At 30.9% G+C, this 26,549-nt stretch overlaps 1 long non-coding RNA gene across 1 annotated transcript in view; it reads left to right on the forward strand.

Annotated features, from left to right (window-relative positions):
• Positions 1-7,534: 7,534 nt before the first annotated feature.
• The window catches only part of LOC147807748 (uncharacterized), a 371,001-nt gene continuing 351,986 nt past the window's right edge, over positions 7,535-26,549 (forward strand). The window contains exon 1 of the long non-coding RNA XR_015434567.1: positions 7,535-7,847. This is a non-coding gene — a long non-coding RNA (uncharacterized LOC147807748). The remainder of the gene's footprint in view (positions 7,848-26,549) is intronic.

Here is a 26,549-nt window from a genome sequence, read left to right on the forward strand (position 1 = left end):
GCCAAAAACAAAACAAGATGCAATTTTATTTTTTCAGGAGGGAAATATTTTACCGAAAAAACGAAAATGTACCAATTCCCACAACATGAAACTTTATCTTGGTAAACGTACGTTTTGGAAATGTTATTTCATTTGGAATCTTATTTATCAGAGTTCATATGGCGATATGATTGTTTTGAATCTATGCTAAACTCTATATCGGCTTATTTTCCTCCGAAATCCGATTGACCATTTTGATTTTAAATAAAGTGTTTTATTTTATGAATTTCGCAAAAATTTTAAGTGTAGATTGGCGGCACTTAAAAAACCGCCAAATCTGTAGCGGCGGTGGTGTTAATACGTAAGTACCGAATTTTTATTCCATACTTTTCTGAATCATATTACTTCAAACATTGGAATATACAAGAAGTATACATAAACACATAATGTTATACCATTTAATTTTTCAAAAAAAGTATTTTGAGAACAATTTTTATCAAAAAATTATAAACTAAAAAACGGAAAATAAAGAATTCTTAGGATAAAAAAACGATTTTAAGAATTCTTTACATTGAAATAAAAACTTTCATATTGTTTCTTTTTTTATTATTCTTATAGTTCTTAATCAGACGTAAAATACTATTCTGTAGAGAACCATCATCAAATGAAAAAAAAAATATTTACAAGCAAATTTTTTATTGTAAAAATCATTGCACTTACCTGATTTATAATTTCCGGAGAATTCCAAAATGATAAGTTCCTTGTTTGAAAACTTTATTCTCAAATAATAGATACATAGTTTATCCCTTCATTACTTTTAGATAACATACTACACAGCAAAATTGTATAATTGATATGAATTTGAATATGTAGCTAAAAACAGAATAGCTCAATTCTAGTTGAACTTATTCTTTCAAAACTAAAAAAGACTTACCAAGAAAACGATTAACATTAATTAAGAATCAGGACAAATGGCACTATTTCAAGTAACGTGGATAATTTTTTATTGTTGTTTACCGAATTATATGGATACAGAAATATATACTATTCTATAACGAAGAAGAATATGCTATAACTATTACAATTCTGTATGTTCCGAATTCATATTTATTCACTGGAATGACGAAAGCAATGTTGACTTCACTTTAACTCGTAATGAATTGAAGACAGAAGAAATGCATTTTACCTTAATACACACATCTGTAACAGTATCCGAAATCGGAAGTCATCAGTTGCAAGTTTGTTGATAGTAGAAATTAAAAATTATTGAGGAATTTTTCTTCAAATGTTTGGCGTGTTCTGTTCCTGAAAGATTTACTAATATTCTGGAGATTTTTTTCAAGTTCTTCGGCCTTTTCCTTAGGGAAATTTTGTTTCTTATTTGCTGCTAAAAAATGGCGTCTGATTCTGTCAACGACTTTGATGGAGCTAAATGAAAACGTGATAAATTTATGTCTGATATTTACAGGCTCCCGCTAGACGGCGTACTCGAGCGTTGCGATCGCGAATTTAGAAACTAAGAAACGTAAAATAAAGAATGCTGACAAAACAAAAACAAAAAAACAATTCTTTTTTGTCGCCATTTTTAGTGCTACGAAAATTCGTCTTTGGGATTTGCCAAAAACAAAACAAGATGCAATTTTATTTTTTCAGGAGGGAAATATTTTACCGAAAAAACGAAAATGTACCAATTCCCACAACATGAAACTTTATCTTGGTAAACGTACGTTTTGGAAATGTTATTTCATTTGGAATCTTATTTATCAGAGTTCATATGGTGATATGATTGTTTTGAATCTATGCTAAACTCTATATCGGCTTATTTTCCTCCGAAATCCGATTGACCATTTTGATTTTAAATAAAGTGTTTTATTTTATGAATTTCGCAAAAATTTTAAGTGTAGATTGGCGGCACTTAAAAAACCGCCAAATCTGTAGCGGCGGTGGTGTTAATACGTAAGTACCGAATTTTTATTCCATACTTTTCTGAATCATATTACTTCAAACATTGGAATATACAAGAAGTATACATAAACACATAATGTTATACCATTTAATTTTTCAAAAAAAGTATTTTGAGAACAATTTTTATCAAAAAATTATAAACTAAAAAACGGAAAATAAAGAATTCTTAGGATAAAAAAACGATTTTAAGAATTCTTTACATTGAAATAAAAACTTTCATATTGTTTCTTTTTTTATTATTCTTATAGTTCTTAATCAGACGTAAAATACTATTCTGTAGAGAACCATCATCAAATGAAAAAAAAAATATTTACAAGCAAATTTTTTATTGTAAAAATCATTGCACTTACCTGATTTATAATTTCCGGAGAATTCCAAAATGATAAGTTCCTTGTTTGAAAACTTTATTCTCAAATAATAGATACATAGTTTATCCCTTCATTACTTTTAGATAACATACTACACAGCAAAATTGTATAATTGATATGAATTTGAATATGTAGCTAAAAACAGAATAGCTCAATTCTAGTTGAACTTATTCTTTCAAAACTAAAAAAGACTTACCAAGAAAACGATTAACATTAATTAAGAATCAGGACAAATGGCACTATTTCAAGTAACGTGGATAATTTTTTATTGTTGTTTACCGAATTATATGGATACAGAAATATATACTATTCTATAACGAAGAAGAATATGCTATAACTATTACAATTCTGTATGTTCCGAATTCATATTTATTCACTGGAATGACGAAAGCAATGTTGACTTCACTTTAACTCGTAATGAATTGAAGACAGAAGAAATGCATTTTACCTTAATACACACATCTGTAACAGTATCCGAAATCGGAAGTCATCAGTTGCAAGTTTGTTGATAGTAGAAATTAAAAATTATTGAGGAATTTTTCTTCAAATGTTTGGCGTGTTCTGTTCCTGAAAGATTTACTAATATTCTGGAGATTTTTTTCAAGTTCTTCGGCCTTTTCCTTAGGGAAATTTTGTTTCTTATTTGCTGCTAAAAAATGGCGTCTGATTCTGTCAACGACTTTGATGGAGCTAAATGAAAACGTGATAAATTTATGTCTGATATTTACAGGCTCCCGCTAGACGGCGTACTCGAGCGTTGCGATCGCGAATTTAGAAACTAAGAAACGTAAAATAAAGAATGCTGACAAAACAAAAACAAAAAAACAATTCTTTTTTGTCGCCATTTTTAGTGCTACGAAAATTCGTCTTTGGGATTTGCCAAAAACAAAACAAGATGCAATTTTATTTTTTCAGGAGGGAAATATTTTACCGAAAAAACGAAAATGTACCAATTCCCACAACATGAAACTTTATCTTGGTAAACGTACGTTTTGGAAATGTTATTTCATTTGGAATCTTATTTATCAGAGTTCATATGGCGATATGATTGTTTTGAATCTATGCTAAACTCTATATCGGCTCATTTTCCACCGAAATCCGATTGACTATTTTGATTTTAAATAAAGTGTTTTATTTTAAGGAATTGTCGCAAAAGTTTTAAGTGTAGATTGGCGGAACTTAAAAACCGCAAAATCTGTAGCGGCGGTGGTGTTAATACGTAAGTACCGAATTTTTATTCCATACTTTTCTGAATCATATTACTTCAAACATTGGAATATACAAGAAGTATACATAAACACATAATGTTATACCATTTAATTTTTCAAAAAAAGTATTTTGAGAACAATTTTTATCAAAAAATTATAAACTAAAAAACGGAAAATAAAGAATTCTTAGGATAAAAAAACGATTTTAAGAATTCTTTACATTGAAATAAAAACTTTCATATTGTTTCTTTTTTTATTATTCTTATAGTTCTTAATCAGACGTAAAATACCATTCTGTAGAGAACCATCATCAAATGAAAAAAAAAATATTTACAAGCAAATTTTTTATTGTAAAAATCATTGCACTTACCTGATTTATAATTCCCGGAGAATTCCAAAATGATAAGTTCCTTGTTTGAAAACTTTATTCTCAAATAATAGATACATAGTTTATCCCTTCATTACTTTTAGATAACATACTACCCAGCAAAATTTTATAATTGATATGAATTTGAATACGTAGCTAAAAACAGAATAGCTAAATTCTAGTTGAACTTATTCTTTCAAAACTAAAAAATACTTACCAAGAAAAGGATTAAAATTAATTAAGAATCAGCACAAATGGCACAAATTCAAGTAACTTGGATAATTTTTTATTGTTGTTTTCCGAATTATATGGATACAGAAATATATACTATTCTATAACGAAGAAGAATATGCTATAACTACTACAATTCTGTATGTTCTGAATTCATATTTATTCACTGGAATGACGAAAGCAATGTTGACTTCACTTTAATTCGTAATGAATTGAAGATAGAAGAAATGCATTTTACCTTAATGCACACATCTGTAACAGTATCCGAAATCGGAAGTCATCAGTTGCAAGTTTGTTGATAATAGAAATTAAAAATTATTGAAGAATTTTTCTTCAAATGTTTGGCGTGTTCTGTTCCTGAAAGATTTACTAATATTCTGGAGATTTTTTTCAAGTTCTTCGGCCTTTTCCTTAGGGAAATTTTGTTTCTTATTTGCTGCTAAAAAATGGCGTCTGATTCTGTCAATGATTTCGATGGAACTAAATGAAAACGTAATAAATTAATGTCTGATATTTACAGGCTCCCGCTAGACGGCGTACTCGAGCGTTGCGATCGCGAATGCCGGATGAATTCTATGAACATTACGTGGTAGCACGCGTGGTCTACGCCACAAAATTTACACTTTGTGTCATACCACGTGCTTTTATTTTATTTATATTAAATTTTTCAAACGTGTTTCTAAATAATTACTTATTTAAAACCAACGGTAATGGAATAGAAAAAAATATTTATTTATTCAAAAGCAAAAATTAACACGCTGAATGCCATGGGGGTCACCGGGAACCGGCATTATGTTTGTTCTTAGCGACGCGGGGGTCACCGGTGACCTCAGTAAATTAAAAATGTCATGAATGATTACAAAAATTAACTTTTGTTGCAAATAATATTTCGTCAAAATATACGCATACTAGAAAATCACTTTGGCTAGACGGGCAAGCCATGAGAAATTAGCGTAGCATTCAACGTGTTAATGGGAAAGTGGTACTAATTCGTCTTGGAGAAACACAAAAAATTGGCACCAATGAGGCTTAATTACGTCATTTAAGCTTAATTAATTAAAGTAATATATGCATACTGAAATAAGAGAAATAAGCAATATACTAGAAAACAAAAGAAACGGAATGGAGGTACTTATTTGTCTAAAGCAAGTAAATACCTTAACAGTAAGAAATAACAGCAAGAAATCGTCATACTATCATTGACGACAATGATTTTTAATTAATGTAGGTAATATGTAGATATTAATTGAAATTAAGAAAAAGTAACTTCTGAACTCAAAAGCAAAAATAAGAAGAAAAGATACTTATTCACGTTTTGGGTGTCCGTAAAAAAAATCTGCATATTATTATTGACACTAAAGCTCAATTAATATTGATAATGTGCATTAATTAAAGTAAAAAAAAAACAAGCTATGTACTCAAGAGCCAAGCTCATGGAAGAAATATTAATGGGAAATTTGTTTAAGAAAACCGTAAAAAATTCCCATTCACAGATAACGCTTAATTCATATGTATCACTGACGATAATATGTACTACTGGTATTATGGTAATTGCCGAATTGGTCCTGATAAGAATTCTACACCGGGTTTTCCGCATTTTCAGAAAATATTTTTTCCAGTGGTAGTAATATCCAGTGTATTAATATTTTAAGGAATTGGAAATAAAAGAAATTTTTTCCACCACTAATAAATATTTTAACATTAAATTAATAGTCAGATAGAGAAATGGTCAGGCTCCAAAATTTTTATGAAGTTCGAATGTATATTTTTCTTAAAAAAATTCGGCTTTAGTTAGCTGCCACTGTCAAATATTTATAAACTCAAATGTTGAAGGGTTATATAATAAGTACCAAATATACTTATATAGGTATAAAATATTATATTGATATATTTGGTGATTTTTAAAACTACACCAAGCAGTTTTATTACCTATACATTGGAAATAAGTGATTAATTTAAGGGATTTATCTTGAATCCCCATAAATTAAATCCCCTTGAACTATCATGAATCGGCCGTGAGCAATAGCATCATGCCAAGAGATGTTAAATATATTTTATCTTTATTCAATGGTATGAATTACAAAAAACGAGCTTTGCTTACTTCAATAACATAAAGCTACTGAAGATAATATATACCATTAAATTAAAAAATTGAAATTATTTTAGCTATAGGGATATTTTAGTGATATTTTAAGAACAGAAAAAAAGTTGCATCTGAATTATTTTACTACCAATTTATTAGAAAGTAGAACAAATATTTCTTTGTTTTTATTTATTTACCACGACCTAATTTGAAATAAAAATCATGCAAGCATACTGAAAACTGATGTAATTAGTTATGTTAAAATTTAAGTGAAAGCAAAAACAGTTCTGTTACATTAAGCATACCCGTATTTATTCAATCACTTTTCTTTAGTTATTTCATTAATTCTGATTCATTAATTCCCTAAAAATATCACGTATCTGGTTTTATCAAGTTAATTGCGTCGGTAAATGATTTTCAGTTTAATTTCACGATTTCGTAGAGTTTCTCAATACTGATTTATTGATTTTTTTATTTATTTTTAAATATTCCTGTGCGAAGAACGGGTATTCAGCTAGCTATTTAATAAAACGTAACTGAAATAACATTTTTCATTGTTGACCTAAGTAGTAATTGATTTTAATTTTTTTTGAATATATTACTTGTTATTTTGGAATTAACGATCGAAAAACTTTTAGTTGAAAATATCTATTTTAGGCGATGATTTGCCTTAACAATTACATGTTTTTTAGTGTTGGCAATTTTAATCTTTTAAATTCCTACTAAGCATTACATGCGTTTAAGCCTTTTTCGAATGATTAAGCCTTTTTTTTTAATCATTTTTGACGCCTGTTTCTTTTTATTCTGAGAAAGATTCTAATTTTAGTAATCTATGTGTGTTGTATTTTTTATTTGTGGCTATGTTTAGTAGAAAATGTAATTAAGAGTTATTAAAAACAAAATTGCATTTATCGCATTTTAAAAGCGAATGCCTTTTATAAATAAGTTTAGTTTAGTTTATAAATAACTTGATAGCAGTTTAAGACGATTGAAATAACAGTTTATAACTGACAGTTGAAAAAAAATCTGTTTTAGAAAATTATTTGAAAAAATTTTTTTTTTTAAATTTCTTACAAAATTTCATAACAAAAATGGTTATTTTTAATATTTTTCTATAAATATTATACATGTTCTGAACGTTTGTGGCGACCGCCACCTATCGTTAAATACTTACACTGCGCTGAAACCGTTTACCAGTTGTCGCGTGCAATCATTATCTAGCCACGCGCTTGCTTTTTATAAAAAAAAACAATTATCGTTCTTTTTCTTGCCATATTTTTACAGCTCTGTTATATTTAATAATAAAACTTGTTAAGTTTGTTTGTTATGTGAATTCGTGTTTATTGATAAGTTAATTCACCTTCTGATCCATACTTACTACTTACTACACGAATTTACACTGGTGACCCGGACAGAGAATTTATATTGGTGACAACGAACTGTGAATTATGCCGAACACGAATGAAAGTGAAACTGGCACTACTGAGTTGGCTCGAGTTGCAGTAAAATGTCCACAATTTTGGAAAGATAATCCTATCATCTGGTTTTCGCAAGTCGAATCGCAATTCATTACGAGTGGAATAACACAAGACAGTACAAAGTACCATATTGTCGTTGCATCAATCGAAACTGAAATCTTGGCGCAAGTAAGTGATATAATTACTTCACCTCCAGTTAATGATATGTATAAAACATTAAAAAATAGACTAATTGAAGTATTTAGTGATTCGGAAGAGAGACGACTTAAAAAACTCCTTCAAGATATCGATTTAGGCGATAAACGCCCATCTGCATTGCTTCGCCAAATGCATGATTTAGCTGGCGATAGTGTGGATGACAAATTTTTGAGATCGTTATGGCTGCAAAGACTGCCAACACAGATGCAAGCTATACTTAGTACTTCGTCTGACGAATTAAATAAACTAGCAATGATGGCCGATAAAATCGCCGATGTGTCAAATTCAAATGAAATTTACTCTGCTACGGTAAAATCGACACTGCAGCCTGAAAACAAAATTGTTGGTTTACCTGACACTATAATTACCATGCAAACTCAAATTAATGAACTGAGTAAAAAACTAGATAAAGCATTGAGATTTCGTAGTCGTAGCCAAAACAGAGATGAATACAAACGTCGTGATCGCTCTAATAGCAAAACACGGATGTGTTGGTATCATTTTCGGTTTAGAGACAGGGCAAACAAATGCATTCCTCCTTGTAGTTTTAAGTCGGAAAACTAGGATGCCAGACGTCGTTGGTGGCAGGCGTTTATGGCAAAGAAAATAAATGCCGCTTAATCATCTGTGAGAAGACATTAGGTCTTAAATTTCTTGTAGATACAGGTGCAGATATATCCGTCCTACCACCATCTGTTGCAGAACGCAAAAAACAAGAGTCAATTTTAAATTTAGTAGCTGCTAATGGATCCAAAATTCCTGTTTATGGAAAACGTTCTTTAACTGTTGACATAGGTTTACGTCGTCTTTTTAAATGGACTTTCACGGTAGCTGATGTTTCCAGACCTATTTTGGGTGCAGATTTTTTGTCAAATTACGATATACTTGTCGATTTAAAGCGAAAATGTTTGATTGACAGATTAACATCAGTTTCCACTAGAGGTAAAATAAGTACAGACAATTTACCTAGTATAACTACTTTAAAATCTTCTTTTGAACTTGATAGCCTCATCAAAAAATACAATACCGTATTTGATGATATTGAATATACGCCAAACCAAACTCAAACTCACGATACCACTCATGTTATTGAGACTAAAGGACCTCCTGTGGCAGCTAAGGCTAGACGATTATCTGCTGATAAGCTAGAAGCAGCTAAAGCTGAATTTTCTGTTTTGGTCCAGAAAGGGATTTGCAGCCCTTCTAATAGTTGTTGGAGTAGTCCTCTACATTTAGTTAAAAAATCAGATGGATCTTGGAGACCTTGTGGGGATTTTCGGGCATTAAATGCAAAGACAGTACCGGATAATTATCCCATACGTCACTTACATGACTTTTCATCGAATTTGTATGGAAAAACTGTCTTTTCCACTTTGGATTTAAAAAAAGCATTCCATCAAGTGCCAATGCATAAAGACGATATAAAGAAAACTGCTATCATAACTCCCTTCGGTTTATTTGAATTTAACTACATGACCTTTGGGTTAAGAAATGCCGCCCAGACCATGCAGAGACTCCTTGATCACATCCTTCAGGGTTTAAACTTCTGTTTTGTATACATTGATGACATACTCATCGCCTCATCCTCTATTGAAGAGCATTTGTTACATCTGGATGAAGTACTCCGTAGGTTGAAGGCACATAATTTAAAGGTAAATTTATCCAAATGCGTGTTTGCTACTGATAAAGTTAAATTTTTGGGTCACTTTATTGACCAAAAGGGTATAACTCCACTTCCTGAAAAAATTCAAATAATTGAGAATTTTCCCAAACCTTCAACTGTTAATGAGCTTCGTAGATTCCTTGGCATTATTAACTTTTACAGACGATTTCTTCCTCGAGCTGCTGAAAAACAATTTGTTTTAAATGGAATGTTGGGTGTCACAAAGAAAAATGACAAGACTCCTTTAGTATGGTCAGAAGAGTCAGACAATGCTTTTACTCAGTGTAAAGAAGAGCTAAAAAATGTAACTTTTCTTGCCCATCCTGATTCTAAAGCAACACTTGCACTAATGTGTGATGCTTCTGATAAGGCCATTGGAGCATCGATTCAGCAAGTAACCAGTGACAATAGTTGGGAGCCTCTTGGTTTTTTCTCTCGTAAACTTAGCATGACAGAGCAAAAGTACAGCACGTATGACCGAGAACTTTTAGCCATTTTTGCAGCTATTAAATATTTCCGATACATATTTGAAGGAGTAGACTTCATCGTTTTCACTGATCATAAAGCTTTAACTCATGCCTTGAATCAAAAATATGACAAACTCTCACCTCGACAAATTAACCATCTAAATTTCATTGCTCAATTTACAAGTGACATTCGACATATTGACGGATCACAAAATCCTGTTGCAGATGCCTTTTCAAGAATCAACAGCATTAAGTTCCCTCAATCATTGAACTTCGATGAAATCGCTCATTCTCAAAAAAATGATCCCGAATTGCAACAAATTTTATCTCATACAAATTCTTGCCTTAAACTTCAACAGCTTCCAATACCCAACAGTGAAAATTTCATATTCTGTGATACGTCAACTAAATTCATTCGCCCATTTATTCCTGAAAAATTTCGTACCCAAGTATTTGACGCCATGCATAACCTTGCTCATCCTGGTGTTAAAACTACTGTGAAGCTAATTACTGATCGTTTTATTTGGCCAAACATGAAAAGAGAAATCGCAAAACTAGCCAAATCATGCATAGCATGTCAAAAAGCAAAGATTTCTCGCCATGTTCACTCGCCGCTGCAAGAATTTATTGTCCCAAGCAAAAGATTTAGCCATATAAACATTGATTTAGTTGGACCTATGCCTTCTTCACAAGGGTTTTCATATTGTCTCACATGTATCGATAGGTACACGAGATGGACTGAGGCAGTACCGTTGACAAATATACAAGCCGAGACAGTTGCTCAAGCTCTTTACACTCATTGGTTTGCTAGATATGGGATTCCTGAAGGTATAACAACTGATCGAGGATCTCAGTTCAGAAGTGAACTGTTTCGTACTTTAGCAAAAAACTTTGGTATACGTCTTTCGTATACAACGTCATATCATCCTCAAGCGAACGGAATGATAGAAAGGTGGCATAGGGTTCTCAAGCAGTCCATTATGTGTCATACCTCAATCCACTGGACTTTTGCTTTACCTGCTGTGTTACTTGGATTGCGCTCTGTGTATAGAGAGGATTTGGGATGTTCTCCAGCTGAGTTGGTTTATGGAGAGAATCTGCGCCTTCCGGGACAATTTTTTACCTCTTCGGAAATAGAGAAGGTCGATAATATGTTTTTGCAAAAATTGAATCGTCACCTACACGATCTTAAGCCAGTTCCGACCTCTTCTCACGACAAAAGACATGTTTTTGTTTTCAAAGATCTGGCTGCTTGCACACATGTTTTCTTACGAGTTGATGCAGTAAAACCAACTCTTCATACACCCTACACTGGACCCTATGAAGTTTACAGTCGTAACGACAAAACTTTCACTATCAGAATCAAAGGTAAAAACTGTGTAGTGTCAATTGATAGAGTAAAACCAGCTCATTTACTCTCAGATAGTTCTGATTTAGCTGAACCGCCAGATATTCCTTCCAAATTGGTACAAAATGCTCCTGTTTTACAACCAACTGAAAATGATCGAATTCCTGCTGCTATAAAAAAGACTCGTTTTGGACGAGTAGTACACTTCCCAAAAAGGCTAACTGAGGAATTTGAACTTTAATTATTTTTTTTCCAGAAGGGGAGATGGTGTGGCGACCGCCACCTATCGTTAAATACTTACACTGCGCTGAAACCGTTTACCAGTTGTCGCGTGCAATCATTATCTAGCCACGCGCTTGCTTTTTATAAAAAAAAACAATTATCGTTCTTTTTCTTGCCATATTTTTACAGCTCTGTTATATTTAATAATAAAACTTGTTAAGTTTGTTTGTTATGTGAATTCGTGTTTATTGATAAGTTAATTCACCTTCTGATCCATACTTACTACTTACTACATGAATTTACACGTTCACCATAGTATTTTAAATAATTTATGAGTGGTAGAAAAATTACACAAATTTTTTTATGTGTAATGTTAATCTGCCACACACATAAAATTTATGTGTGGTAGGAAAACCACTTATAAACCCACAAAGTTAATAAAGAAAAAATACTTAATCATTTTGGGGATATTATCATTCACCATGTTATTATTGATACCAATACTTAATTAATATTGGTAAAGACCTGGTTTCTTAGGACAGGACGCCGTCAGCTGGAAATCAGCGCTAACCTCTGATTGGTCCATTTGTGAGTTTGATAGCATACGTCATCGAACGCTCATCTTGAACTACAATTGCCGTCCAACTCAACTGCAGTTGGATTACAACGTGACGTAAACCACGGAAGCAATGGCGGACAACATCCAACAGCACATTGAAATCAGCCAAGATTTTGATTTTGACATTAAACATAGCTTCTTCATTAAACATAGCACTCTTCATTTAGCTCAGCTATAATGTGTTTTTTCTTGGACAAAGTCATTATTTGTTCTCTAAAACACTGGTCGACAATAACAAAATCAATACAAATTCAAAATAAATATTTGTTTACGTTATTAACGCATGCGCAATGAGAGATAATGTCTGCGTTGGACCGACTGCTCACGCTGAGCTGACAAAAAAGTATTTTTTTGGCGTCAGCTCTACGTCAACTTTCCGCTGACGCCCAGATAAGGCGCTAGTTCTTAGAAACCAGGCCTTGAGCACACAAACCAGTATTTTGTTGGCGTCAGCGGGACGTTGACGTACCGCTGACGCCCAGATAAGGGGCTTGTCCTAAGAAACCAGACCTTAATGTGTATTTAATTAAATTTTAAAAAAAAATTCGTCCTAAGAAACAAAGTTGTGGAGAAAAGGTTAATGGGAAATTTGTTTAGGGGAACAGTAGAAAATCATCATACGTAGATGACGCCCAATTTTGGTAATATGTACTACTAGTAATATGGTAATTGGTGCAGTTTTAATAAAAATTCTACAACGGGTTTCCGTAGTTTCAGACAATATTTTTACAGTATAAGCAAAGATAATGTATAAATATTTCAATGAGTTAGAATTAAAAGAACTTTTTCCACCACAACTTGCAAGTATTTTAAACAGTGTAAGATAGAAAAATAATCATGCTCCGAAGTTCTCATCAAGGTCTTCTATGAATTCTATTTGTTTTTAAAATTTCGGCTTTAGTTTGCTTCTGATAAATGAAATTTCGCACAAAACTCAAATGTTGAAGAATTATGCAATAGGCGTCAAATATACTAAGATAGATATAAAGTGTTATGTTGATATATTTGGTGATTAATAAAACTGCATCGATACTGAGCAGTATTAATACCAATACAGTAGCGTCTTACGTTCCTTTCAAAGTTATATGTGCCGGTGAAAATTACTCGATAAGCGGTAAATTTTGACTATCGTGAGTTGGCATCGAGCAATATCATCACGCCAAATGATGGTAAATACAGTTAATCTCGTCTACTGATGGGTTGAACTACAAAAACCGTGTTTTCCTTTTTATAATAATGTAAAACCACCGGAAATGGCAAATAACAAATTAATAAAAATGAAATTATTTTAGCTTTATTAATTGAAGAGCTTAGTATAAAACCAAGTAAGTGACATTTTCAGAGAGGCTATAATCAGGGTAAATAGAAAAAAAGCGACCTACTAACTATTTTATTACCGATTCGTTAGAAGTCGAAACAAATAATTCTCTCCCTTATTTTATATACCACTGCCTAATTTGAAAATAAAAATCATGCGAGTATTTTAAAAACTAATGTAGATTAATTGTATTAAGATTTAATTGAAAACAAAAACAATTTTGTTACATAAAAGATACCCTATTGAGGCAACCTAATCAATTGAGGCCACTTATTTTCACTGATTCAAAAATACCTCTAAAAATGTCACTTACCTGGTTCTTCAACTAAACTCTTAAATTGTGTCGGTATATACCATTCAGTTCTGTGCATGATTTTTCAGTGTTGTTCAGTACTGATTAATTGATTTTTTTTTAATTCACCCCGTACTAAAAACGGGTATTCAGATAGTATATAAATAAACAATTCTGTCAGAATTACGAGTGGCATTTTAGGTATTTCAATTTTGATTTCAAGTTGTAATTTAAATCATGTAAGTGAAAATTGTTGTGTGCGAAGAGTTTTTTTTAATATTCCTTATTTCTATACTCATATTCCTGACTTTATTTTATAATGTTTTTTAAAGTAAACAGTTTGTAAATTAAAGCAACTAGTTTCGTGATCTAATCCATCTATGCTACAGCGATCACGTTGATCCTTCAGATAGACTGACATAACGAAAAAAAATTAATTAAGTATTACAGAGCACGCAATATGCAACCTTTTTTTTATTAGAGCTATAAGGTAGCGAATATCAGTGATGTTATCGATTAGCGACTATAATTTATTTTAAACAACGACTTCCACTTATCCAATTAAAACAATTTCATTTTAGTATTGTTTCGAAATTAAAAATACAATTAAAACATCAAAAATCGGGCCTCATACTTTGTTAATAGTTGTATTAATTTAGCTTTATGTTGAATGCCATACTTTTTGAGCTTACGGTATACTTGCAATCCGGTATACATGCATACAGACATACACAAATTCTTTATTTAATTACTAGCTGAATTCATGTTTTTCGTACTGGGCGTAGAGAAGAAAATCAACAAAGCAGTACTGAACAACATTGCAAATCATGGATGTAAGACAAATACCGACACAAATAATAAGGCTAAAATAATTCTAATGTTTTTCTCTTACCTTTTTTCAGTGGCTTTATGTTATTAGATTATGCAGAACAAGTACTTTAAGTCGTTTAACACGTCAAAGTAAAGATTAATTGTATTCAGTATCATCTGGTATAGTTCTACTGCTCTAGGCAACTCATGTAAAATTTACCACAATCAAGCTATTTTCTCCTGTACTTAACAGTTGGGCTGAAAAGTTCGTAGGCTGGCACATAGATGGGGCTACTATTATTAAAAACATATGATTTTTAGTTAGTTCTAACCTTCGAAAGACACGTGTATAAATTTGACAGCTGTCGGACTAACAGTTTGTGAGATATAGTATTTTTAGTGAAGCAACTTTTGTTAGTTTAAAAACAATGGATAGAAAGGAATTTCGCGTGTTTATAAAGCATTGCTTTCTAGCGAAAAAAAATGCTCTTGGCTTGAGAAACATTATTCGAATTCTGTACCAGGAAAATCAACCATTGAGAAGTGGTTTGCTGAGTTTAAACGAATCGAAATGAACACTGACGAAGATGTGCACCGTGGACGCCCCAAAGAGGCTGTTAGCGACGAAAATATCAAAGAAGTCCTCAAAATAATTTTAGATTACAGTAAAGTGAAGTTGATCAAAATATCTGAGACTCTAAAGAAATCAAAGGAAAGTGTTAGACATATCGTGAATGAATATTTGGGTACGAGAAAGCTCTAGGCGAAGTGGGTGCCGCACGAGCTCACAATTGACCAAAAACAACAACGAATTGATGATTCTGAGCTGTGTTTGAAGCTGTTTAATCGTAATAAATCTGAATTTATGTGGCGATATATGACAATGGGTGAAACATGGCTCCATAATTTCACACCGGAGTCCAATCGACAGTCAGCGAGTGAACTGCACGAGATGAACCAACTCCAAAGCTTGGAAAGATGCAAAAGTTAGCAGGCAAAGTTATGGCGTCAGTATTTTAGAATGCTCATGGTTTAATATTCATTGACTATCTTGAAAAAGGAACAACCATCAACATCGACTATTATATAGCGTTATTGAAGCGTTTGAACTACGAAATCGCAGAAAAACGGCCCAATTTGAAGAAGAAGAGAGTGCTGTTTCATCAAGACAATGCACCATGTCACAAGTCAATGAAAACGATGGCAAAATTATATAAATTGGTCTTCGAATTGCTTCCGCATCCACGGTATTCTCCAAATCTGGTCCCCAGCGACTTTTTCCTGTTCTCAGACCTCAAGAGAATGCTCGCTGGAAAGAAATTTAGCGCCGATGAAGAAGTAGTCACCGAAACTAAGCCCTATTTTGAGGCTAAAGACAAATCGTAGTACAAAAATGGTATCGAAGAATTATATGACCGCTATAATCGTTGTATCGCCCTTGAAGAAAACTATATTGAATAATAAAATGAAATTTTATCAAAAAAAATTTTTTTTCAATGCTAGCCTACGAACTTTTCAGCCCACCTGTTATATCTTTGAGAGGCCGTAAAAACCGATTTCCTCAGTATCTATCTTAAAAATACTCAGAATTGAAGTAGCTGTAATAGGCATCAAATTTACTCATAAAATACTTTGTACCTATGTATGAGTATATTTGGTACACATTGAAACTGCCTGAATTTCATGCCGGCCAAAATTAAGAATCATTGGTGTCAATAATAGAATGGTGACTTTTCACTGTTCTCCATAATTAATAAGCACATTTTCTCCATTGATTTTGCTTTTTTGTACATAGCTGATATTTTTTTAATTAGTATTTATTACCAAAATTAATTAAGCAATATTGACTTTATTAATAGTTTGTCAATTTTTTACTCGCTCTTAAACGAATTGGTATCAGTTTTCCATTAATTTTACCTCTTAGTAAATAGCTTATTGTTTTACCTCAATTAGTAACGATTACCAAAATAAACTATAATTGGAATCTATAGTTAAAAAAAAGTTATTTATGTTTACCCTCAATGAATTAAAACCATTTTTCCATTAATTTTGAATTGCAGTAGGAATATTTTTTTTTAAAATTCAATTACTGCTGATTTTAAATTATTTAGTTTTTTTAGTAACACCTTTTAAAAACATAACCACACTGTTAGAATTTTTGTTATAGAATTATGGTAATATAAACATCAGCAGTCTGTCCGTCCAATTAACAGTAAAGTTTAAGGTAAAAAACATTTGTTACCTTTATGGTTTTGAAACCGTTTACAGCTAGTATGGTTGTAAGACCGTGAAAGAAAAACTTTACGGTTTCTTAACTATTTACAACTAGCATAGCTAACTAGCATACTAGCATTTAACCAGAATTAGGAGGTAAGTTTTTCTTTAATTAATGGACATTGGAGAGTGCAGGACGCAAATTGGTGAGAGCAGGACACTGGAAACTTCTCATGTGTTGAAGGAATAGAGGAAAAATCGTGGTATCAACGCTGAGACTCGAACCCCAGTTCTGATGGTCATGAGACTGACAGATTATCTATCCCGACTACAATATGTACTACAATACGCAGTCTCAAGGAACTAAGTGGCTTCATTAGGTGAGCTTGATTAGTCCTATAAAATTCCAGTTGTTTAACTGTATTTGGTTGAAACAGTTTATTAACGGTATTTCCCTCAGTTAACAGTTTGAATGGTAATTTAACTGCTTTGTTTGAATATGGGAAAATATTAATTAAATAAATTGTTATTTGACCATTTTTCCTAGAAATTTCTAATAGTGTATCACTATAAACAAAGTAAACACGTTGGTTGAAGTAGCTAATTAGGCAAATTAACTACCTGATTTGCGGCTAATTTGAATTAGAAACCTTACGTAGTCTGCTTATATTACACTGATCATGTTGATCATTCAGATAATCTGGCGTAACTATTAAAATATAATTAAGTAAAACAGAATGTGTAACAAACAACTTTTTTAATTAGAGCTATAAGCTAGCAAACATCATTGATGTTATCATTAAACTATTTGAACAAACTGAATTGTTTATAGTTTATTTTAAAACAATGGCTTTCGCTGAACTAATTAGAAAATTCTGTTTTTTTAAATGTCTCTGAATTAAAAATATAATTTTAAAAAAATCAAAAATCAGACTCCATAATTTGTTTACAATTGAACTCAATTAACTTCCTGTTGACTGTCGTAGTTACTGTTTACCTCTAATCTGGTTCAGAGACGCACAGTCAGACACACACAATTTTTTTTTATTGCATGTATAGATCGATAATATAAATAATATTTTAATATTAGATATTAAACATTAGAAATAAAACAATTTTGTTAGATTTGAATCACTAAAAGATTTTTTTAGCAATAATCTGCAAAAGAAGCTCTTTTCCCCTTTAAAATCACTCATTTCTAACAATAAAATAGATTTCCCAAGTCACTCATATGACGAGTCAGCTGTGTTAAATCGACCATGCATTGCAATTCAATTGACGAAAGAAGAATATCGGCTTATATTGGAATTATTCGAAACATATTCATCTTAAGAGATACATCTTTGAGGAAATAGCCAGCCTTTAGTTGCACTAGCTGTAGAAGAAAAGTGTTGTAAATAGAATTATAATTTCAATGGATCAGTTAACGATGAAACTAAAGCTGTTATTGACCTAGAAAAGGCAAAAGAAAAAAGAAAAAAAAAGAAAAAGAAGTTGCTTAATGAAACTTTAAAGTGAAAGTTCGATACATATTTCTTAAAAATATACTTATGTATCCATGTTCTGGTTTGCGTTTTTTTTTAGGCAAAAACAACAACTAATGCATATATCTAATTTATGTAAACAGTTAAAGTTTATAAAATAAAGTAAAAACAATCTACCTAAGTGTGTGTAGTAGTGTGTATAAATTCACTTTCCTGTTACTAATGTCATATCACAGAGTCAATAGCATCTAAAAATATTATTAAGAAATTCGAAGACTTAATTTTAAATTTTTCTTTACAAATGATAAGCGTTTGGTACGCAAAAATAACGCATTTGAAAACAAATTGTTTAGGTATTTCGAACAATGTTTCTTAATTACGAAAAAAATTCTATAAAAATATTTATTTTGTGCTCGAGCAATTATTTCAAATTTTAAATCCCTCACAATTAAACTTTAACCATATAAATAGAAAATGAATTAGCTCTCGTTGGACATGGTCGATTCTAGAAATTAATTTAAACTTACTTTCTTAAACTAGCAGGCTCCACCCCCAGCTACCAACAACAATTAGCGTTCATAATTGTTGTTGTTGACGTATGCCTGTTTAGGCAGAGGGAGTGCGATTGCTCTTGTTTTCCAGTGGCGCCATCTATGGCCAAGAATTCAACTTCTGCCACACCATACGTCGCACCCATTTATAGGGTGGACCTATTCATACATCCACAGATCGTAATTTTGACCTGAATCAGAGAACGATCAATCTCCAATCCAGTACCCCCAGAGGTATTCATTTGTTATGGGAACATGGAGGACTTTCGCGACTCGGCAGATTTAACGTGCATCAGACACTACACAGGGAGTCTTCGGCCGGTGGGGCTCGAACCCACGAACTCTCGAACATGGGTCCAGCGCCCTACTGACCAGGCTATCTCGGCCCAGCGTTCATAATTGTTTTTCGGAAATAAAATTTTCACTTGATTCAAGCACGGTACTTTCTGTGTTAGTACACAACATTTACCAAATATGTGTACTGTTGTTGACAATAAATCGTGTTTATACTGCTTCATAAATACTTTACGGAGAAAAAGATTCTGATAAAATTACCGTACTGTATAGTAATGACATTTCCGTTTTTTTTTCAATTCTAGTTAAGAAAACCAATATATACGGTATAATGAATCATTCAATATGCAATTGATAGTTTTTACGTTTATAAGGTTTTCCGTTTCCGTTTTACGGTCGTATAGTTTTTCCATTCAACAGCTTACGAGAAATTCGGATTTTAAAAATTATAGTTCTTGTTACCCTACGTTTAGTAAAACATATAAAACTGAAAAGTAAATTTTACCGAATAAGTGGTTTTTACGCTATACTCTAAGGTATTGGAATAAAATAACCAAATTTTACCATATTTACCTAATTTAATCACATAGTACAGAACTATATTCTATTGCTAATTTTACCAAAATCATTATTAAAGCGCTTCGGTAAAAATTACCGAACTTTTTAGCGTTCCCATAGAGTCAAAAACGCAGTAAATTTGACAATATTCGGATAATTTTGACCATACTTTTTTCTTAGTGCTTGAAGGAATTTTTTTTATCCTTGCCTCAGCAATAAATTACTTTTAATAAGTATCATTGCGAGAAAAATGCATAAATTTCTTTCGACATTTTATCATAGTGGTGAATATGATAAATATTTATTATTGTAAAAAGCTAAGAATATTCAATTTTAATATCAAACGAGTAAAATATTATCAAAGTTACGATACTTTTAATCTGGGAAGATAATATATTAAAGACGCTGACCTAAATTCTTTGTTTACAAACTTTATTTCACTGTCAAGGCTATCAGATTTGATTTATAGATTTCGGATTGTCCCCCTGATATTTCCAATAAAATGCTTGAGTAACTACAACGGTTAAAGTTATCTTTCAAAGTTAATGCTCACAAATAGATTTTAAAACTGTCCATTTAAATCTACTGGAACGAATTAGAGATGCCCTAATTGGTGATGGAACGTTTGCGTGATTTCTCTTTTTACGATTTGAAATAGGAAGACTTTACTAAATTATTTTTTTTTCTGAATAGTTTCATATTTAGAAGAAATTATATATATTTTCCAGATACGTACTGGCACAATGTAATTTGTCTCAATTATTTTATGAGTGTTATTTTAACATCCTTTTGTGCTACTGTGTAACGCACAAAGTAATAATAATAATAACAGAGTTCAGACGCTTTTGGTTTGACACTTATTTTAAGTGACATTTTATGTGATAGATTATTTTTTAAAAAGCCACTTGTCACGTAAAAAAATATTAAGTAGTTTCTTTTCTGAGAATTTAGAAAATAATTTATTTGTTCCATCGTTATTTAGAATGAATTATATTTATAAATATGAAATTTATTCTGATATCGTGAGCATCTTTTGAGAAACACTGACATCACTAGCCTGTATAAATAAGATTCAAAAAGGTTCCTAATTAGATTGATTTAATTTTGAAAAGAAATTCAAATGACTAACTATATTTATTTATTAAAAATTTGATGTTACTTTCTTTATGTTTTCATTAATTAACTTTTAACATAATGGAATGTGATATGTGATGTGGATTGGAGATCGATAGTTCTCTGATTCCGGTCAAAATTACGATCTGTGGATGAATGAATGGATGTATGAATGGGTTTGCCCTATAAACGGGTGCGACGTATGGTGTGGCAAAAGCCGAATTCTTCACCATAGATGGCGCCACCGCAACCCTCTGCCTAAGCAGGCATACGTCAACAACAACAACATATGTGAGGTGATAGATCGGAAACAGCAAAATACCATTTATTTTATGGTTCAAAACAGACGATTGTTTGCATTATCAGGCATAACACACGCTCATGAAAATCAGCTCTACGCTGATCCCTAATATTAGTCCCTTAAACCATAATATCTCTACCTTGAACCACAATATTATTATGTTCACTGAATAAAAAATACAGTCAAAACTGCCTGAATATTGTAAAATTTACCGTGTTTCTGAAAATATGAAAACACCAAAAAGCTCAGCAATTTTTACCGAAGCACTTTCACCCGTATTCACCACGCCGAGTTAAATTCAAGAGTAACTCGGGGATCGGAATATCCAAGGTTCAGAGTTACTCTCGGATTAACCCTCGCTTTTTATTCTCCAACCGTTTTCAACAGAGGATTTCACAACTCGAGTTTAACTCTTGCAGGAAATATAACGAGGCCTTTGATTGGGCAAGGTAAAACCATGTGACTTTGTATATAATATAAACACGTGCATCGTGCATAAACAAATTAGCGTGAGTATCGCTAATTTAAGTGGAGAGGTTTTAAGAAACGATATCTTTCAAAAAAGTCTATTTCATCTAACTCTTCTTAGGTCATTATTTCTGATAGTTGGGACATATCTTTCCCTTCTTTCAACAGTTTCACGAAATTCAAGATCTTCAAGCTCAAACGCAGCGATAGAATCCTCCATCCTTTTTGTTTACAAGCTCCTCGTCAATAGGTTACATTCCGATAACACGGCAAAAACGGAGGGTTACCTCACGGAAATGCTCACGGTTTCGGCACCGCTTGGCATTCTTGGCGGAAATTTTAAGTCAAACCTGCTCTGTCGCCAAATTGCTTTTGCGTAGCGTTTATAAACAAGGGATAGAATTGTTTTCACTATTTTATTAAAATTTTTTTCATTGTTTTTGTGTTTTCATAAGATCATGTAACTCACATATTAAAACACAAAATTCTATTTGCAATATTTAGTAATAATTTTAATTAAATCTTTCAAATTTAGTTTTAATCTGAACTTCCAAGCTGGAATTTAATTTTAAAATTTTATGACTGTGAAGGGCATTGACCTGATGACGTATTCTGATACATTGATTGTATTGACTTGTTTGGAGTTTTCTCAGAAGTGTTTTTTATTTTCAATTTATTAGTTAGAAAAAAATAATAATTAAATAGATAAATGAAATATTATTTTTACTGATTTGATTTAAATTTTAATAAAATCATTTTATCGCGTTTAAAGTTATAGTTTTTTTTCTTCTTTTAATTAAACTCCAAATTTATAATTGAAATGCGTGCAATGGAAACTAGTGTTATACTTGCGAACAACTTTTTTTCGAGTTTAAGTGTTGTTAATTATGATGAAAGTTGACAATGTAATTTTCTCTACAAATCAACTATAGATATTTTTTAAGATGCAAGCAATCACGGTGGATAAAACAAATCAATTAGGTTAAAAATAGCATAAATGCTAAAGAACAAATAAAAACAAAAGTTCTCTTAGAGCCCTGAAATATAAATTATATTTTACTTTTATGTATACTTAAGTTCAGATTGGCCTAATCAAACTGAAGAAACAGAGAAACTCTTATGTCAAGGAATTGTAACTAATTTTATTATACATGTTTATTTAAGTTTTTAAAACTATTTACAAAAACATCTGAAATATATTTCATATTAACAAAATAGTTCACTGTTGCATTCTAAGGATAAATTATTTTAATTGTATAATTTGCTTTTGTAGATCCATTTCCTAAGATATTCCCCAATTAAATATTATTTGTGTAGAAATATCGATTTTTTTGTGAAGTATTTCTTATTATTTATTTTGAATCTACCATTCATTTTTTTTCTTATACTATTATATAATATCTTATTTAGTAATGTTATAAGAAATGGCAAAATTTTTAGTCGTATAATTATAAAATAAAACTTGGTTCTTGTACTTCATCACTTTTGAAATAGCATTTGAGTAAAATAATGTTAAAGTAAATTTGATCGGATTAAAATTAAATAAAACTTTTTTTCTGAATTTTTATAATTTTTGAAACTTTCAAAATATTGAAGTAGTGTCATTAAAATCTTCATCTTATTGAAAATGAATAAAATAATAAGATTAAAGTAAAGTGCTGCGTATGAGAATGAAATAAACATATTTTTTTTAAAAACTTTTATTGCTTTTGAAACTGCAAACAAATGACTAAAATGATAAGGTTAAATTAAGGCACTTTAAATGTATTAATTGCTTTCTCAGGTCTATTTTTTCAGATCTATCTTATTTTATTATTTGCGTAAAAGTATCGATTCCTTTGTGAAAAATTTCTTATATATATTTCCAATTGAAAATTATCACCTTTTTCTGATTAAATGTTTTATTTGAGAAAAAACGATTTAATAAAATCTCCTCCATCTGATAAAGCAAACAAGTGAGGCAATTTTTTTTTTAACTGTATAAAGTTCTTCTTTAACTCATTTCTCAAATCTATTATAGTTCATTATTAGCGTAACAATATGTATTTCATTGTGAAGAATTTTTATTATGCATTTGGAATAAAAGAATTAATTTTTTTTCCTAATTACGCATCTGAAATGCGAATTTAGCGATAAAGGTAATTTTTGCAATGTACTGCAATAAAAATACCTTATAAAAAATTTTCTTACATTTGAATTGGAAACTGAATGCAATATGCATTAGTATATAGTGAGCACACAAGCCTTTATATATATAGCATAGTAAAGAATGGTAAACTGTCTTAGCAAGTGAAATAAAATAAATAAAAAAACAAACAATAGATTTTACACTTTCAAGAACAATAATAAAAAAAAAGAAGTTGAAAAGTAAAATATTTACAAGAATCTATTTTTAAATAAAATTCTGAGACATAAACATTAAATCAAGTATGAATTTTTCATTCAAAACGAAAACCGCTTATAAAAAATACAAGAGCGGTGTGAAGATAGAAGTGAATAAGAAAGAAATTTTTAACTAGAATAGAACCATCATTTTCCTACTCAATCAACGTAATACGGTTGCACGCTGTAGCAAGATGTGACGCATAGATCGGTTGGGTTACCATATTCTTAATTTTGCGGTTTTCAAAGAGCTTATTCTCGACCGCGCTAAGCGGTGCCGAAACCGTGAGCATTTCCGTGAGTGCTACCCGGAGAGTCAGAACTGTTGATGAAATCTGCGAGTTTGGCAAAATTTCGGCTGGAGAATAACGTTTCGCACTAAACTCGTGATTATACTCTTACTCATAGATTACCCGGAGGTAATCTGTGTTGGTGAATGCGGACGTTTGGCAATTATTCATCAGGCATAACACAAGCTCAGAAAAATCGGCTCAATGTTGATCCCTAATATCGGCACATTATACCATAATATCTATACCTTGAACCTTAACATTAATATGTTCAATGAGAAAAAATATCGTCAAAACTGCCAGAATATGGTAAAATTTACAAGGTTTCTGACTATATGGAAACACTAAAAAGGACTACAGTTTTTAGTGAAGCACATTGGTAATTATTTTGGTAAAATTAACAATAAAATAACGTTTCGTAATATGGGATTATATTTGATAAATTTGAAAAAATTGGGTAATTTTTATCATGATACCTTAGAGCATGGCATAAAAATAATTTATTTCGTTAAATTTTCTTTTCAGTTTTGAATTTTTACTAAATGTATGGTAATAAGAACTATAATTTTGAAAATCCGAATTGCCGGTAATCCGCCACCACATGAACTAAAAAATTACCAAATGAATGTTTTAAATACCGCATATTTTGTTTTCGAATAATAGAATTATGGTTATTTGTACCAGAAATGTCATTACTATACAGTACAGTAATTTAACAAAATTAGAGACTCTTAGTCTCTCACTCAAACAGCAAGATCGGAAAAGCCACATCATTCGTTATTAATGTTCAAGGCATTTCTGAACACCTGTTTCCTTAAGAATGTACAGTTAGTAATCTAAAATTTAGTAAAAAGTTGCTTTATATAAATATATATATATATATATATACACACACAATTAATTTCAGATTTGATATCCTAACACCCGAATTAGCTAAGATCAAATACTTGTATAAATGTAACAAAATATTTTTCCACGGTGATATTTACTTAATTTTTGAAAACTTTTTGACTTGCAAAGTGGGGGGGGGGGGGAATGTAGTGAACCTCCGGGACCAAATTTCCCTTATTTGGACCATACTACAATCAATAAAATCAATATTCAACCAATAAAATTAATTTCAGGATTGCTTTAATTTTTGGAGTAATTTTTATTTGGATTTGAATTCACAACTAAATATTATCTCGAATAATATATATTCATTCTTTTCCATCATTTGATGGAAAGTTACTGATATATTTCATTTTTAATTTGCAAACTGTATGCCTTTGAGATGGATATTTTAATTCAGGAATATATATAGATATACATTGAAATTATAAGAGTAAATAAATTATATTAGACAAAATTATATTTTTACAAAATACAATTATTTACAAAAATTTAATTATAATTATTTACAAAATATTATTGACAAAATTATCTTAATACACTCACGGATCTTTTGTTAGGGAATACTGATAAAAAAATTTAAATAGTTTATATACAATTACTGTTATTATTCGGCTATTTATCATTTAAAAAATTGCCAAGTTCAGTAGGTAGTTCTGTCAAAACTTCAGGTTGTGTTAATAAAAAGAAATGTAAATGTGCATCAAATTATTTGAAAATATTAGCCACCGATTTTTTTAAAGAAACTAAACAAAAATCATCTCAGATGAAGCTTGATAATATAAGCAGATATACTTAATAATGCTGCAAAGCTTTCACTTTTTTTCCCTTTTTTAATATTTTTGCATTTTCTTTTTCATGTAATATTTTTAATTTCTGAAATACTGCTTACGCAAATCATCATCTGAAAACAACTAAAACATTTAACAGCAGTAAAGCTAATTGATAAAATAATTTCCAGAATTAAAGATAAAATGAAATAAACAATTTCTGATTTAAACAAATAGTATTTTAAAAGTATATTTTAAAAAAAAAAAGAATTAAAAAAAAGCTATGAATTATAAAAGTTTTTATTGTTTCTCGTTGATAGTGAGTTTAACTATGGCTTGTTGTCAACTTTTGTGAATTTGATGTTTTCCCTTTAATTTGATTGTAAAGCATAAATAATAAATTGCCAAGCATGATTCTAATAAAACATTTTCTTTGCTCCAAATATTTAAGACGGGAATAATATACTTTATTGTAATCTAAAGTGACATTAATTATTTTTAAAATAAATCTCATTCACATTTTTGCTAGAAAAATTTCGTTGTGTTTTATATTTAAGTTTTTTTCCTTTTCTTAGTTTTTTAAAAATTGGCTAGAACTAAGTTAATGACCGGGAATC

This window comes from Parasteatoda tepidariorum, chromosome 6 (assembly GCF_982258835.1).
Source record: "Parasteatoda tepidariorum strain Cologne lab strain chromosome 6, Ptep-v5.0, whole genome shotgun sequence".
Classification (NCBI taxonomy): domain Eukaryota; kingdom Metazoa; phylum Arthropoda; class Arachnida; order Araneae; family Theridiidae; genus Parasteatoda; species Parasteatoda tepidariorum.